This window comes from Gracilinanus agilis, chromosome 3, assembly GCF_016433145.1.
Source record: "Gracilinanus agilis isolate LMUSP501 chromosome 3, AgileGrace, whole genome shotgun sequence".
Classification (NCBI taxonomy): Eukaryota; Metazoa; Chordata; class Mammalia; order Didelphimorphia; family Didelphidae; genus Gracilinanus; species Gracilinanus agilis.
The window spans coordinates 36300808-36315264 of NC_058132.1; positions in this window are offsets into that span (position 1 = coordinate 36300808).

Here is a 14457-nt window from a genome sequence, read left to right on the forward strand (position 1 = left end):
CACTGAATTTAGTTATGAAGAACGTCATCAAGGACTCTTTCTCACTGACTTTTCCACCCTTCATTTTCTTGTTTCTGCATTAAAAAAATGGCCATAAAATTGGGGTCCATTTAGGGTCATCTGGTGATAGTCTTCTCTTATTCCATCATGGAAGTCAGGCATGACTTAGACTCTTTTCTTGGTCAGGAAAGGACTCTATTTTGTATCAAGGAATCACATCTTAGAGGTAGATAGTAGAGCATTGATTCCCAAAGTGGGCGCTACCGCCCCCTGGTGGGTGCTGCCACAATCCAGAGGTGTGGTGATGGCCACAGATGCATTTATCTTCCTATTAATTGCTATTAAAATTTGAAAAAAAATAATTTCCAGGGGGCTAAGTAATTTTTTTTCTGGAAAGGGGGTGGTAGGCCAAAAAAGTTTGGAAATCACTGTGGTAGAGAGAGGAAGGATAACACCTTTTTTTTTTGCTTACTTTATTCTCCAAGTTTTTACTAAGAACAAAGGCTATTTGAAAGTAAAAGTATATTATTATCATATAAATAAATATAATAATAATAAAAATAACAATGAACAAAAATCATAATTTACAACAAAGAAAAAATAGAGACTGAACACTTTAAGCTTGAATCCAGAGGTCAAATAGAAGTAGTGGAAGAAGACAATACTTAGAAATAACTTATTTTTCCTTAGTCAGGCACACTGAGCATAAGCTTGTGGAGAATGAATAAATAAAGAATTTATTAAACACTTAATCTGTACAAAGAACTATGGGTAAGTTGGGAGATACAACTAGAACAGTATAGCTCTCTATGCTCTTGAGGAATTCATGGAAGACACAGAATATATGGAAGGTTTCAGCTGCAAGTCAGATGAGATAGTCCCTTGGGACTTAGAGCTCAGGAACAAAGCAGTTGGCAATTCTTAAAAAAAAGTATCATTTCCCTTGACAAAATACTATCAGTTTCTGATGTTGAATGTTCCAAGGACTTCAGTGGCAAGAACTAACTTTACTTGGAAAAAAAAGAAAAAAGACAATCGTATCTGTTTTTGTCGAGAGATTTCCTTATATCCTGAAAGAAAAATTCAACGGAAAGACTATGTTCAAAGAACTTAATGTCTCTTGCAATTCTAGCTTTTTAAAAACCTTCATCTTCTGTTTTAGAAGCAATACTGAGTATCGAGTCCAAGGCAGAAGAGAGGGAAGGGCTAGGTAATTGGGACTGTTAACTTATCTAGGGTCACAGGAAATGTCTGAGACCAGATTTGAACCCAGGACCTTCAGACTCCAGGTCTGGATCTCTATTATTCAATGAACCACCAAGCTGTCCCATATGATACTAGTTTTAGCTTAACTTTTGGAGCATTTAAATGAATGATGGTAGTTTTAGAAAGTACCCAAACAAGAGTCCCTACCATATGAATGGAACACGAGGCTCATTAGGGTGATAGAAAGATGAACACCTCTTCATTTAAAAAAGAGAAATTAATTTCAATAATTCAATACATATTTAAGTGTCTACTGTGTGCCAGGTACTGTGCTGTCAGTGGTGGGGATGCAAATAAGAAAAAGAAAGACAATTCCTGCTCTCAAGGAATTTACAATATTATTGGAAGATGATTGATGGAAATTCTTAGGGCACGTATTGTAGAGTTCAGCTCGGGGGCTACAATACAGATCAGAACTGAGAGAAACATTTCTGGAACAGATAAGACATCATACCCCAGATTAATAGTAAAGTCTGACAATAGGCACATCCCTCTGGAATTCTGAAAAGTAAATGACATTAACTTGCCTCAGGTAGAGTTTACGAAATAATGGAGATCCAAGAGAGGAAGCAAAAGGTCCTACAAGGCTAACATCCCCATGGACCCAACTAGCAACAAGTCAGCAATGAAGTATAGAACAAATGATCATCATGGTCAATTTGTTTGCAGGAATAGAGGATTTTATGATGGTGAGACACAATTCCAGGTCATTGCTACCATGGTGACTTTACAGAAAAGGACTTAACACAAACTGGCACATAGTAGGCGCTTAATAAATGATTTTATGATTTTATGATTTTATGATTGATTGATGAATCTAGACTTATTGATCAGAGATAGTTTTGCAAGGAAATAGTAGAAACTGTGCAATATTGAACTATAGGTTGCATACTGGCCACTCATAATCTTCTGTCTACATGAAATGAATAACTGAAAATATAGAGACCCAGTAGAAAGATCAAACATTTGGGGCAACAGAATTAAATACACATCATCCCTCTTGTCTTGCCTGTTACTGGAACTGTCCCAGGTCCAAAAGCTGTTGCCTGTGAGTCTATAGAAGAGTTCACATGCCATGCCATATGCTTCTTCTGTTATAAAATCTATCATTTTATCCATTTTTATAATAGTCTGCTTAGCAGTAAGTGAAAGAACAATAGTAGGGAAGTAACTTATTCCTGGAATATTTCTAGCTGAACTCCATCGAACAGCTAGGGAGCTAGTGTTAGAGTGGATAGAGTGCTGGATTTGGAACCGGGAAGATTGGAGTTTCAGACTTGACTTTAGACATTTGTTAACTATGTTATGCTAGGCTAATCACTTGATCTCTACAGTTATCTTAGTTTTCACATCTGTAAAATGGGGAAATTACTAGCCCCTGCTCCATAGGGTTGTTGTAAGTATATAATGAGATAATCTGTAAAGTGCTACAAAGTCTTAAATGTTAAAAGAAAATAAGGATGAAATGATGAATAGTGATTACAATAACTGATACATAGATTACACTTTAAAGTTTGCAAAGTATTTTATGGATGTTATCTCATTTTAGCCTTATGGCAATTCTGAAAATGTAAGGGTACAAGATTTGTAGAGGGTCAGACTATTCTGCAAACTATGCCAAATGTAAGGGGGGCAGATCTGTTGTGGGCTGATTATGCCATTTATAGGGTGGCATACCCTCAAGAGAATACTGAGTTACCAAAGAAAGAAGGCTCCAGACCAGCTTGGTTATTAATGGGGTTAGGTTTATTAGGATTAACTAGATTAATTGCATTCACTAGGGGAGTATAACTACAAGAGATCTGTTGCCCTGTGTTGTAGAAGGTAGAAAATAACATGGTGGGACCCCAAGCCAGGTCAGATATCACATAGAAACAGAACAAAGAAGGAAAAATGCCAGGGATGACCCAGAGTCAAGTGAAAATTTGCCCATGGGATGGTGGTGGAGTCTCTTTTGTTGTTTACATTTACTAGTTTTGTATTCTCTGTGGAGTGATAGGTCATTTTCTCACTCTGGCTACCACTGTAGAGTGAGGTAGATCAAACAGGTGTTAATGATTCTCATTTTGAAGATTAGGAAACTGAAATTCAGATGGCTATAGTGACTAGCTCATGTTCACATAGTGAGCAAGCGTCACATGTGAGATTTGACTTTGGTCAAGCACTGTATCAACTATGCTACATTGCCTCTTTTAAAGGAAGTCTAAGGAATCCAGACTGATTGATCCAGGCAGATTTTTCATGGAAATGAAAGACATGGCTTTCAGGTTCTCCTTCCCTGGAGGGGTAGAAGCTCATCTGTTGGGAATTCTCTAAGAGGGGGGTTTCTAGCTCAGGTGTAACTTGGGCAAGGTGCCCTCTGAGGCCTTTCCAATTTCAGAGATTCTCTGAGGTTTTTCTGATTTTATAAACCAAGAAATATTGTATATTTCAAACTGAAATAAAGCCTCTCTTGGGTTCATATAAACCAATTATTTCTCAGGGGTGTAGTCATTTCAAATCCCAATATAGAAATAACTACCAATCCCCACAATGTGCTAAGGGGCAAGTGACAGAAAAGTTCATCAGGGGAATTGGAGTCCAGTATCTTTTTTTTGCAGATAAAATAAGTCAAATTTTCTCAAAAAACCAAACTCTCATTTCTGGGCAACACAGTGACTGTAGAGCAAAAATTCTAGGTGGCTACCTTACATAATTTCTTATAATGAAAGCGATAAATTCCATCTTTCCTTCATCAGAATTGGATTCATGCTTTATGTATTTTAAATGGTGTTTGGGCCATGGCTGCCTGCAGGGGAAGGACATAACTGGCAGTCCCTCTTGTCTTCTGGGACTGTCTTGATGGAGATATATTGCTCCTTGGCCTCAAGGCAATCAGACTGGCCTCCAGAAGAGGTTTAATGGAGATAGATGTCTCCTTATTGCAAAATCTGAGCTTCCAAAATATTTATTGTTTATACTGAAATAGAACAGAGGCCCAGAAACATGAATACAATAAGATCAAGACATTTGAATCAGTTTGGAGAGGGAAGGGAAAAAAAGAATTCTAAGCCACTCCCCAAAGAGAAGATCTCCTCCTCCCCCTACTCCATTGTGTCTGCTGATTCTAGTGAAAGGCCTTCCTGGATAATGAGGAAACCCTGGACTCTGAGGACTGAGATATTCTGCTGCAAAGCTTGACTGAGATTGTGGAAACATTTCTGCCTCCAAAGGGAATTTCTCCAGCTCAGAATCTCATGGCTCATGGCCATGGGCTGCTTCAAAATTCATAGAAAGAACGGTAAAAGCAACATCATCTTTCAAATAAGCAGGGTCTATACATGAGTGCATATTCATATGTGTGTTGGTATAGACCTATTATTTCATTTTTCCCAATTAGAAAAAATCCTTTCACCAGTGCACCTGTTCTGAAGCCTATAGTTTTGGAGAATTGTCCAAGGCCATGGTGGTGAACCCATGGCATGTGTGCCAGAGGGGCACTTACAGTCTACCATTGCCCCAGCACAGAGTTAGCCAGAGTTCTTTACTAGAAAGTCAGAGGGACTTGATGCTGGGCTGCTGCCCTCTCACTCTTCATGTGTGCCTGAGGACATTATCTACCCCTCTTTAAAAGGTTCAACATCACTGATCCAGGGGCATTGAGAGGTTAATAGATAAGCTTGATTTATTTGAGTAAGGATTTCAACTCTATTTTTCCTGATCAAGGCCATCTTTCTGCCTAGTATATGAATCTGTCTCTTTGAGTAAGTTATAATTATTCATTTAGGACAAAGCACCAAGTATAAAAATAGAAATATTTCAGTTAGTTTCAAAAGTGAGTCATTTAGCCAGTATGATAATCAATCAAAATCAATCAATCAATCAATCAACATGTATTTGTTAATTATTTATTATGTGCCAGGCAATGTGTTAGAGCTTGCTCTGTGCTATTATATATTATATAATAAGAGGTATTATCTCACTTGATCATCACAACAACCTGGGAGGTAGGTGCTATTATTATCTTCACTGTAGAGATGGGGAAATTAAAACCAAGAGATGTTAAGTGACTTGTTCAGGATTAATAGCAAGTAAGTATCTGAAGCATGATTTGAAATTACTTTGGTAGCTGTGTGGAAGTGAGGAAAGGCTTTGGGCAGGGGGCCCTAAGAGCTAAAATTTATAAAGCACTTTTAAGGTCTGCAAAGCATTTTTCAGATATTGATTCACATAATAATCCTGTAAGATAGTTGTTATTATTATCTCCATTTTGTAGATAAGTAAACTGAAGCAGATTCCTCCAGTTAAGTGACATCCCCAGGGTAACACAGCTAATGAGTGTTTTGGAAAGCAGTATTGGAACTCATAGTCTTACTTGATCTAAATCCAACTATATCCCCTGAGCCACCTACCTGCCTAGCTGTGAAATAGGATGTTACTGCAATAATTTCAGGTAAGAGAAGAGGACTTGAAGTAGGGTGCTGAGTGTGAGTGTAGAAGAGGGAACGAATGGCATAGATACTGTGGAGATGGAAATGACAAGATTTGGCAACTAACTAGATATATGGGTTGAGAGAGAATGAGAAGCCAAGAATGACATCAAAATTGAGAATCTGGGGGACTAGAAGTATGGCAAGGGGTTTAACATCAATAGAGAAATTTAGAAAAAGAGTAGCCTACTCATTAGAGAAATACCTGATATATCATCTCACACTTCGCAGACTAAAATGATAAAAGGGCAAAATGGCAAATGTTGGAGGGGATGTGGAAAAATGGGGACACTAATATACAGTTGGAGGAACTGTGAACTGTCCCAACAGTTTTGGAGAGCAATTAGAATTATGCCTAGAGTTTTAAAACTGGGTATACTCTTAGACCTAGCAATACTGTTCTGGGGTTTGCTTGTAAAGGAGATAATGAAAAAAGGAAAAGAACCTTTATGATCCAGAATACTTATAGCAGCTCTCTTCATGATGGCAAAGAGCTTGAAATTGGGGTGGGGGGGAGTGGTATTTATCAATTGGGGAATGGCTGAACAAAATGTGGTTAAAAAAAGAGTAGTGGCTTTGGGTGGAGGGGGAAAATGATAAATTCTCTTTTGAAATGTTTGTGATATATTCAGTTGGAAATGTCTACTAGACAGCCAACAGACTAATATATCACTGTCATTTTAATCAGTGTCAAAAATAACTTTAATTTATTTTTTGAAATAATGGGGTCAAATAGAATCAAAGAGTTAAGTCTATGGCTATAGTGAGTTGAAAGTAATATCTTTTCTGGGACACCTGATGAGTGAGGGCTAATGAAAATTAATAAAACTTCTGGCATGGTTCCAGTGAGGGAGAAAGAGAAGATAAGGTATAATATTCACTCACATCCCGAATCTCTTTTAACTCCTCTCTTATCACCATGCCCCCTGGAGGAAGCCGAACCCTGAGAATCTCCTCTTCTGGTTGTTGAGTCTCTCTCTGAGATCATAATTTTAGGAAAAGCCCATTCATATTTTTTCTCACTCATATCTGGACTCTCTCTGGACTCCTTGTCAGCTTCATTGACTGCCTCACCCCCAGCCTCTCTAGATCTCTTTTATCTTTCACTATTGGTCAGCTCTTTGAAAGGAGGGATAGTCTTGATAGCTTATATTTGTGTTTTCAGCTCTTAGAACAGTCTGTGTGACACATAGAAAGCACTTAAGAAATATTTTCTCTCTCATCTTTCTCTCTTTCCATCCATCCATCCTTCCATGCATGTATACATCCATCCAATGTTCACTCTCTCAGAGACTTCAAAAGTATTGTGTTTATTTTCCCTGCCTGCAAGCAATAAAAATCATTGTCTCCATTAAAGTGAATGAGAATTTCATCTACCCTTAGGTTTATTTTTTAAGACTGTAAAGTTTATTCCTTGTTTAAGGTTAAGGAGTTAAGAGTCCATTATTTAAGGTAATTAAACACAGAGGATGGTGTTTCCCAGAAGCAAATTTGGTCCTAGAAAACTCAATGAATTTGACTCCTTGGATGAGATATTCATCTTTGTCAGGATCCTAGGGTGGTTTGGGCAGTTAGCCTTTCTGTAAAAAAAAGATTAGAAAGCAGATAATGTGTTTGAGGCTTGGCATTTCTTCCACTGATGATTAGCTTTTTTGGTCCTGTCCTGTTCCAGTGTAATTTTGAATGATAAGGCATCCCTTCATGATGATGATCTCTTATGTGTCTCTTCTTGTTGACCATTCTTGCTCCCTGTGTTTCTGTGCCCAATTTCTTATTAACATACTTAATCCCATACTGTGTAGTGATTTTGATTAACCCTAGACTTGTAGCTCAGAAAGGGGGAACAAAGTCTTCCTTATCTCACCCCACTCTTTTCCCAATACTCAGAAGTTTTCACTTCAGTATCTTGAGAACTGATTGATTATTGGGAGAAGAATCAGGGAGAAATAAATAATCATGATATCAATTTTATTAAATAATGGAATTTCAGTGGGGAGGAAGCTCAATTTTCTTCTGTGGTTGTCAGTGAAAAGGATACGGGGATCTAATCCAGAAATATGCTGCATGTTTGCCTGGGAAATCAGTTCAAGGCATTTTATGAATAAACTGAAAGGATAATCTTTTTTTTTTTTAAATTATGCCGGGCATACTGCTTTCAACACCAAGTCATCAGATCCCGGTCAGTTAATGAGTGGATGGGTGGGGATGGGGTAAGGGTGGAGAGGTTTTTTAATTTTAATTTTAATTTATCTATCTGTCCATTCATTCATTCATTTACAGGATCCACTGAACTACCTGATCAATGTCTGATCAAATCATTTTCTGGGAGGAGAATCAAAAAGAAACAAGACACCCATATTTGTGGGTGCTGTAGTGCAAAGGTGCAAACAACCCTGCAGAAGCTTGCTAACTGCAGAATTTCTGGCAGTTAAGAAGGGTTTAGAACCCTGACTAGAGGTAGTTGGTCCTAGAGGCTTAGTCAGAGCAGAAGGGTCAACTGAGCCCGGTCTTGGGGCTGAAACCTGGCCTTGATTTCCTGATTCTGTGCCTTTTCTCTTGAGATTTTGTAGTTTAGCTAATTCCTCTGTATCTCCCTGACCTTCCCTATTCCAATCACCATTTCCCTTCCTGATTTCTTGTGGGTTTTGGGAGAAGGGTGGATTTGGGTGGTAGCAATCAAACTTTGAAGACTTAGGTTTCCCCATAGTCAAGTAGGACTTACCCTTGATACAAATTATCTCCTGATTCGTTGTATGTAACTTCCCTAACCTTAAAGGCAACAAAACCTCCCAGGGCTGAGTGAGGGCAGGCCCTTTCTCAGTCTCCCATTTCTGAGTCCCTTCCCCACCTGAAGCTTCTCCCTAGGCGGTTGTTAGAGAAACCCTGTATCCCTCTATCCTTTATAATCAACGCCTAAACTCAATAAACCCTGTTGTCATTTAATCAAACCTTTTGCTAAATTATTGATTGAATGATAAAAGAGGGTAAGGAGAGAAAGGAATAGTTTGTCTCTGGGTCCTGAGGGGAGTTGGAGGCATCCATCTTGGAGGAAGTGGTGATCTCTATACTTCCTCTAAGAAGCCCGTCTATTTCACAGACTCTTCCTTTGTGAACCTGAGAAATTTACTAGAAAGCCCTCTAGTTAGTTTCAAACCATTTCTGGCTGGCCTTAACCTTTTGTCTGTAGAAGTGCCCTTCCTACCTGAAGGGTTCAGCCTGTTTCCCTTCAGTGTCCTCTGTCTCAAGCCTGTGTACCCAATCTGTGTCTCCCTGTTGAAGCTGCCTGCCCAACCACCTCATTCTCTCCCCTTGCCTCTCATTCTACTTCATCATCTTATATTTCCCTAAACTCAGTCATTCCCTTACATCTCCTACCACCTCAATTTACTACCATCCACTATTGCACCCTCCTTTCCTACCTACTGACTTAGGGACCCACAAACCCCATCCACTTTTTTTTATCCCCTTATTACAGTGCTGAAAATCTAGAAACATTGATTCCCTTCTTAGATTGGTTTGGAGAAGCAAATTGAGAGGGCAGAGGTTTGGGGAGGAGCTCAAAAATTCAAAAATTTAATTTGATCCATTTAAATATTTCAAGAGTTGTCATGATGGAAGAGGGAATAGATTTTATTTGGGACAGAAGTAAGAGCAAGAGGCTAATTTTGGATTATTGTTAGCAAAGACTTCCTAACAATGAGAGCTGTCCAAGGGCTGTCTTGAGAAGAAGTGAATTCTTGCTCACTAGAAGTCTTCAAGCAGAGGCTGATGCTCATGTGTTGAAGAGATTGTAAAGGGGATCCTTGTTCAGGTAGAGGTTAGACTCAGGCTACTTTTTTTTAACCCTTACCTTCTGTCTTAGAATCAATACTGGGCATTGGCTCCAAGGTAGAAGAATGGCACAGACTAGGCAGTGGGGTTTAAATAACTTGCCTAGGGTCACACAGCTAGGAAGTATCTGAAGTCTAATTTGAACTCAGAACCTACCATCTCTGAGTTGGGCTCTCAGCATTTGAATGTTTTCAAAAAGAGAGACTGTGGGGGCGGCTGGGTAGCTCAGTGGATTGAGAGTCAGGCCTAGAGACGGGAGGTCTTAGGTTCAAATCCAGCCTCAGACACTTCCCAGCTGTGTGACTCTGGGCAAGCCATACCCACATTGCCCACCCTTAACAATCTTCCACCAAGGAGCCAATACACAGAAGTTAAGGGTTTAAAAAAATTAAAAAAAAAAACAACAAAAGAGAGACTGTGAAATATACTGCTGTGTATTGTGAGTGTGTTTACTTCAGATTTTTTTAGCAGCTTCCCCCCTTATAGTTACAGATATTCTGCTGCTCTTCATTCCCTTTGGCACACTTTCTTCTTTCTGCTAGTAGCTATGGAAACACAGATGTCCCTGGTTTGGGCAGACCTCAGCAACATACACACCATAGATTCCAAATCAATTTGGATAGTGGGGAGGAGTGCAGTGCCTGGGCTAGGGATTATGCTTCAGGTAAGCAGAGGAAAGCAGGTCCCTCTTTCTGGAGGTTCAATTTGTCCAATAACTGAGCAATGCTGAGTTGATTGCAGTAAACTGAGAATTCATAATTTGGGTCTTGCAGTTATTCCTGATCTACCCTATGTTCCCTGGGTTATCTTAGCTAAATCCAGAATGGAAAGTTATGTTTGATTTTTTTCTTCACATTTGAGAACATTAACTTTATTCTAAAGACATAAGATTATTTTAATTTTAGAAGAAAGAGCTTTTTGACTTGCTCCATGAATCAACCTTGCATTATGTAAAAGTAACTGACAAAATGTTCTATTGTATGAACTTTTTTTAAACCCTTAGCTTGTGTGTATTATAGGTGGAAGAGTGGTAAGGGTGGGCAATGGGGGTCAAGTGACTTGCCCAGGGTCACACAGCTGGGAAGTGTCTGAGGCTGGATTTGAACCTAGGACCTCCTGTCTCTAGGCCTGACTCTCACTCCACTGAGCTACCCAGCTGCCCCTGTATGAACTTTTATTACCTTGCAGATTTACCAACAGAGGCAGCATGGTGTAAAGGGAAAAAATGGTTTGAGAGGCAGGGGACCTAGGGTCAAATTAACCTTGGCTCTATGCTACTAATGTGACCGTGGATAAATTTTCTTCCCAATCTAGGTTTCAAATAAACTCAAATAGGTTCAGGGAATGCAGAAGTAGAGCTGGAATGATCTTAGAGGATTTCTGGTTCTAACTACTCATTTTTTAGGTCAGAAATAGAGGCCAGAGCTTAAGTTTCTGTCCAAAATTATACAGGTGGTAAGGGGCAAGGACAAGATTTGAACTCGAGTCTTCGGACCCCAACCCTTGCCTTCTTTTCATTGCATGACTTACTTCCTCATTTGTAAAGTGAGGGGTTTGGAATAATACTAGTGTGGAAGAAAGACTAGACTTTGAATTAGTAGACCTTGGGCTCTTGAAAGATTTTGAGCAAGTTATATGTTACCTTGCTGGTAAATACCTCTTCTGTAAATAAAACAGATTGTATTAGATGACCAGTGACCATCCAGTCTTTAAATCCTATGATTCTATGATTTTCTTTAAGATTCTTTCCAGTTGTAGATCCCATTCTACTTGAGGTGAAGGGAGGGAGGGAATAAAACTGTCTTTTCTATGATTCTATTAAGGTTTGACATTCTTTTCTGGGTTTTGCAGGAGATTCAGAAACCATACTCTCAGCATATGATCACTGGCTAGTTTGGCTTCCAGGCGGAGTGGATTTTACCTCTGCAACATCTCTTGCATCTGTCTCATTCTTTCCATTCCCATAGTCATTTCCCTTGTGCAGACCCTTATCTTTCACTTCCGTTACTGTGCTAGCTTTCTTAATGGAGTAGGAGCCATTGCTAGAAGTTGCAAAGAGGTAAAATCAGATTTGATGAGAGGGAGAGATTGTTTCATGGAAACAGTGGGAGGGTGAAAGGAAAAGGGATAAGCATTTATTAAATATCTACCATGTGCTGAGGTAGCTAGGTAATGCAGTAGATAGAAAACTGGGCTTGGATCAGGAGAAATCATTTTCATGGGTTAAAAAAATATCTATCTATCTATCTATCTATCTATCTATCTATCTATCTATCTATCTATCTATCTATCTATCTATCTATACGTGTGTGTGTGTGTGTGTGTGTGTGTGTGTGTGTGTGTTTGTGTGACCCTGGACAAATCACTTTACCTTATTTGCCTCAAATCCTCAAATCCAGTCTCAGACATTTACCAGCTGTGTGACAAGGCACTTTAATGTTTGCTTCAGTTTCTTTATGTGTAAAATAAGTTGGAGAAGGAAATGGCAGACCACTCTAGAGTCTTTGCCAAGAAAACTCTGAAGATTTGGACAAGACTGAGAATGACTTAACCACCACCATGTGTCAGGTGCTGTTAAGTGCTTTGCAGATATTCTTCCTTGATCCTTAAACAACCCTGGAAGATGGGTGCTGTGATTATCCCTATTTTACAACTGAAGAAATTGAGGCAAGCAGGTAAAGTAATTTGCCCAGGATCACATAGCTAGTAAGTTGCTTAGGCTGGATTTGAACTCAACTCTTCCTATATCCAGGCCTATCACTCGATCTTTAAGGTACCAGGAAGCATTTTCCAGACTGGTATCAAGAAAGTAGAAATTTCTCATGTTTTGATAGCACTTGTGCATGTGAACCACAGGTTGAAGCCCTTTTACCCTACAAGGTCCAATACGTTTCACCATTTTCTCTGTGCTCTTGTTTCTGATTCAGGGACTTTGCGGACAGACTTTAACCACTATTTCCTCTTCCCAGATTGGCTAAAGACTTTCTAACCCAAACTCATTGCTTCAAGAACTTGTCTTCCTTTGACCTGGGTGAGCTTTCCTAGCCTTGAACCCATCCATGGATAGAATTATTTGATTGTTTCAGACATATGCCAAGCCCGTGTTTCTTTTTCAGTTAATACATTTCATCAGCATTCAAAAGAAAATCCATTGTGCTACCTAGCTGCTTTGCTCCTTCCTCACTAGAGGTATTTAAGGAATGACCAGTTGATTACCTGCATATATTGTAGGGGACATTCTTGCTTTTGTATAGTTTGGAAGTCCATGGAATCCCTTCCCAAGTCTGAGATCACACTATCGCTTTTTTCTGCTTCTTCCCTAAATATCCAATCCATTCTCCACATGTTACAGTGAATTTTCCTAAGGCATTGGCCTGATCACATTATGCCCTTGCTCAAAAATCTTCAATTACTCCCTATTGCCCCTTGGATAAAATATAAAGGCCTAGCTTTTAGGAATCTTCACAATGTGACTCTAACCTCACTTTTCTTGCCTTATCCTATGTTGTCCCCTTTCATGCATGTAACATTTGTCACTTGGAGTTGAAAAGTGATTTCCCGAACTTGACATTTTATCCCTTGCCTCTGTATATTTGAAGAAAGCATATTCCATGTCTGGAATGTACTCATTCCCCTCTGCTTCTCAAAATCCTTTGTTTTCCCTTCAGATTTCAACTTAGGCTTCCATAAAACCTTCCAGTCATTAGTGTCACTTGCATTTTCAAATACTTATCTCTGAAAGTGCTGAACCCCTCCTAGCCCTCAATAGAATGTAAACTTCTTAAGGAAGTTTTTCCCCATTTGTATTTCTGTTTCTTAGCCCAACACCTGAATATAATGAATGGGGTAGAGACTGGACTTGTGATTTCTTTGGTATAGAAAAGTCCTAGATGAAAAAATTCTTTACCTATACAGATAGACACCTTCTTTATAATTCTATATAATATATATGATGTTATATTATACAGAATTCCATATGTATAGAATAGTACATATTCCATATGTACAGAATACTACATATTATATAGAATTCCATATATTATATGTATATTATGTATATATATTCTGTATAATATATGGAATTCTATATAATATGTAGTATTCTATATAATACTATATAATAATCTTCTATATAATAATTTGATCTTAGAGAGGTAGTTTTAGAACTCTAAAAGGTTAAGAAATTTGACACATCCATTATGTGTCAGAGTTAGGACTTGAATTTGGGTATTCCTTCCTCTATCCCTATTCTATCCTTCTTTCTATCCACTATATATCACTGGCTGTCATACATAGTAGGAACTGATGATAGATCACACATTTATCATCTAAGTACCAGCCTAGCTAAATTTTGCCAAAATATTTGTTGAATTGAATGAAATGGTGATTACTATTTTTGGTGAATAAAAGAGGAGCCACAATGCCTTTGGAATCATGGAGAATCAATTTACGAGTGAAGAGAGAAAATGATTCAAATGAGGCATTATGGGATTGGAAAAGGCACAGATTTTTTAGATTTTCCCTTAAGAAGACTAGAAGACCAGGGCTTTTCCCATATACTCCGCTGACCAACTGAAAAATCAGCCACACTTAGATAGGCTGGGGTTCAGATGAAAAATATATGGTTCATCCATTACCACCTTCATCCTTACTCTAAACCTTTCCAACATGATAGCACTTACCAAAAGTTGCTTTCTATTGACAGAGTCTTTGAGAAGTCAAGATCATATCCATTCCACCATGAGGCATCCAATGTTTGTGGAGGCTGGGAAATATTTAAATACTTATGGAACAAAGGGTAGACCAATTTGGCAGAGCGGAAGATCTTGACAGGGTAAAGTTGGGAAACAATGCTGGAAAGATAGTTTGTGTTGAGATAACGGAAGGCGTC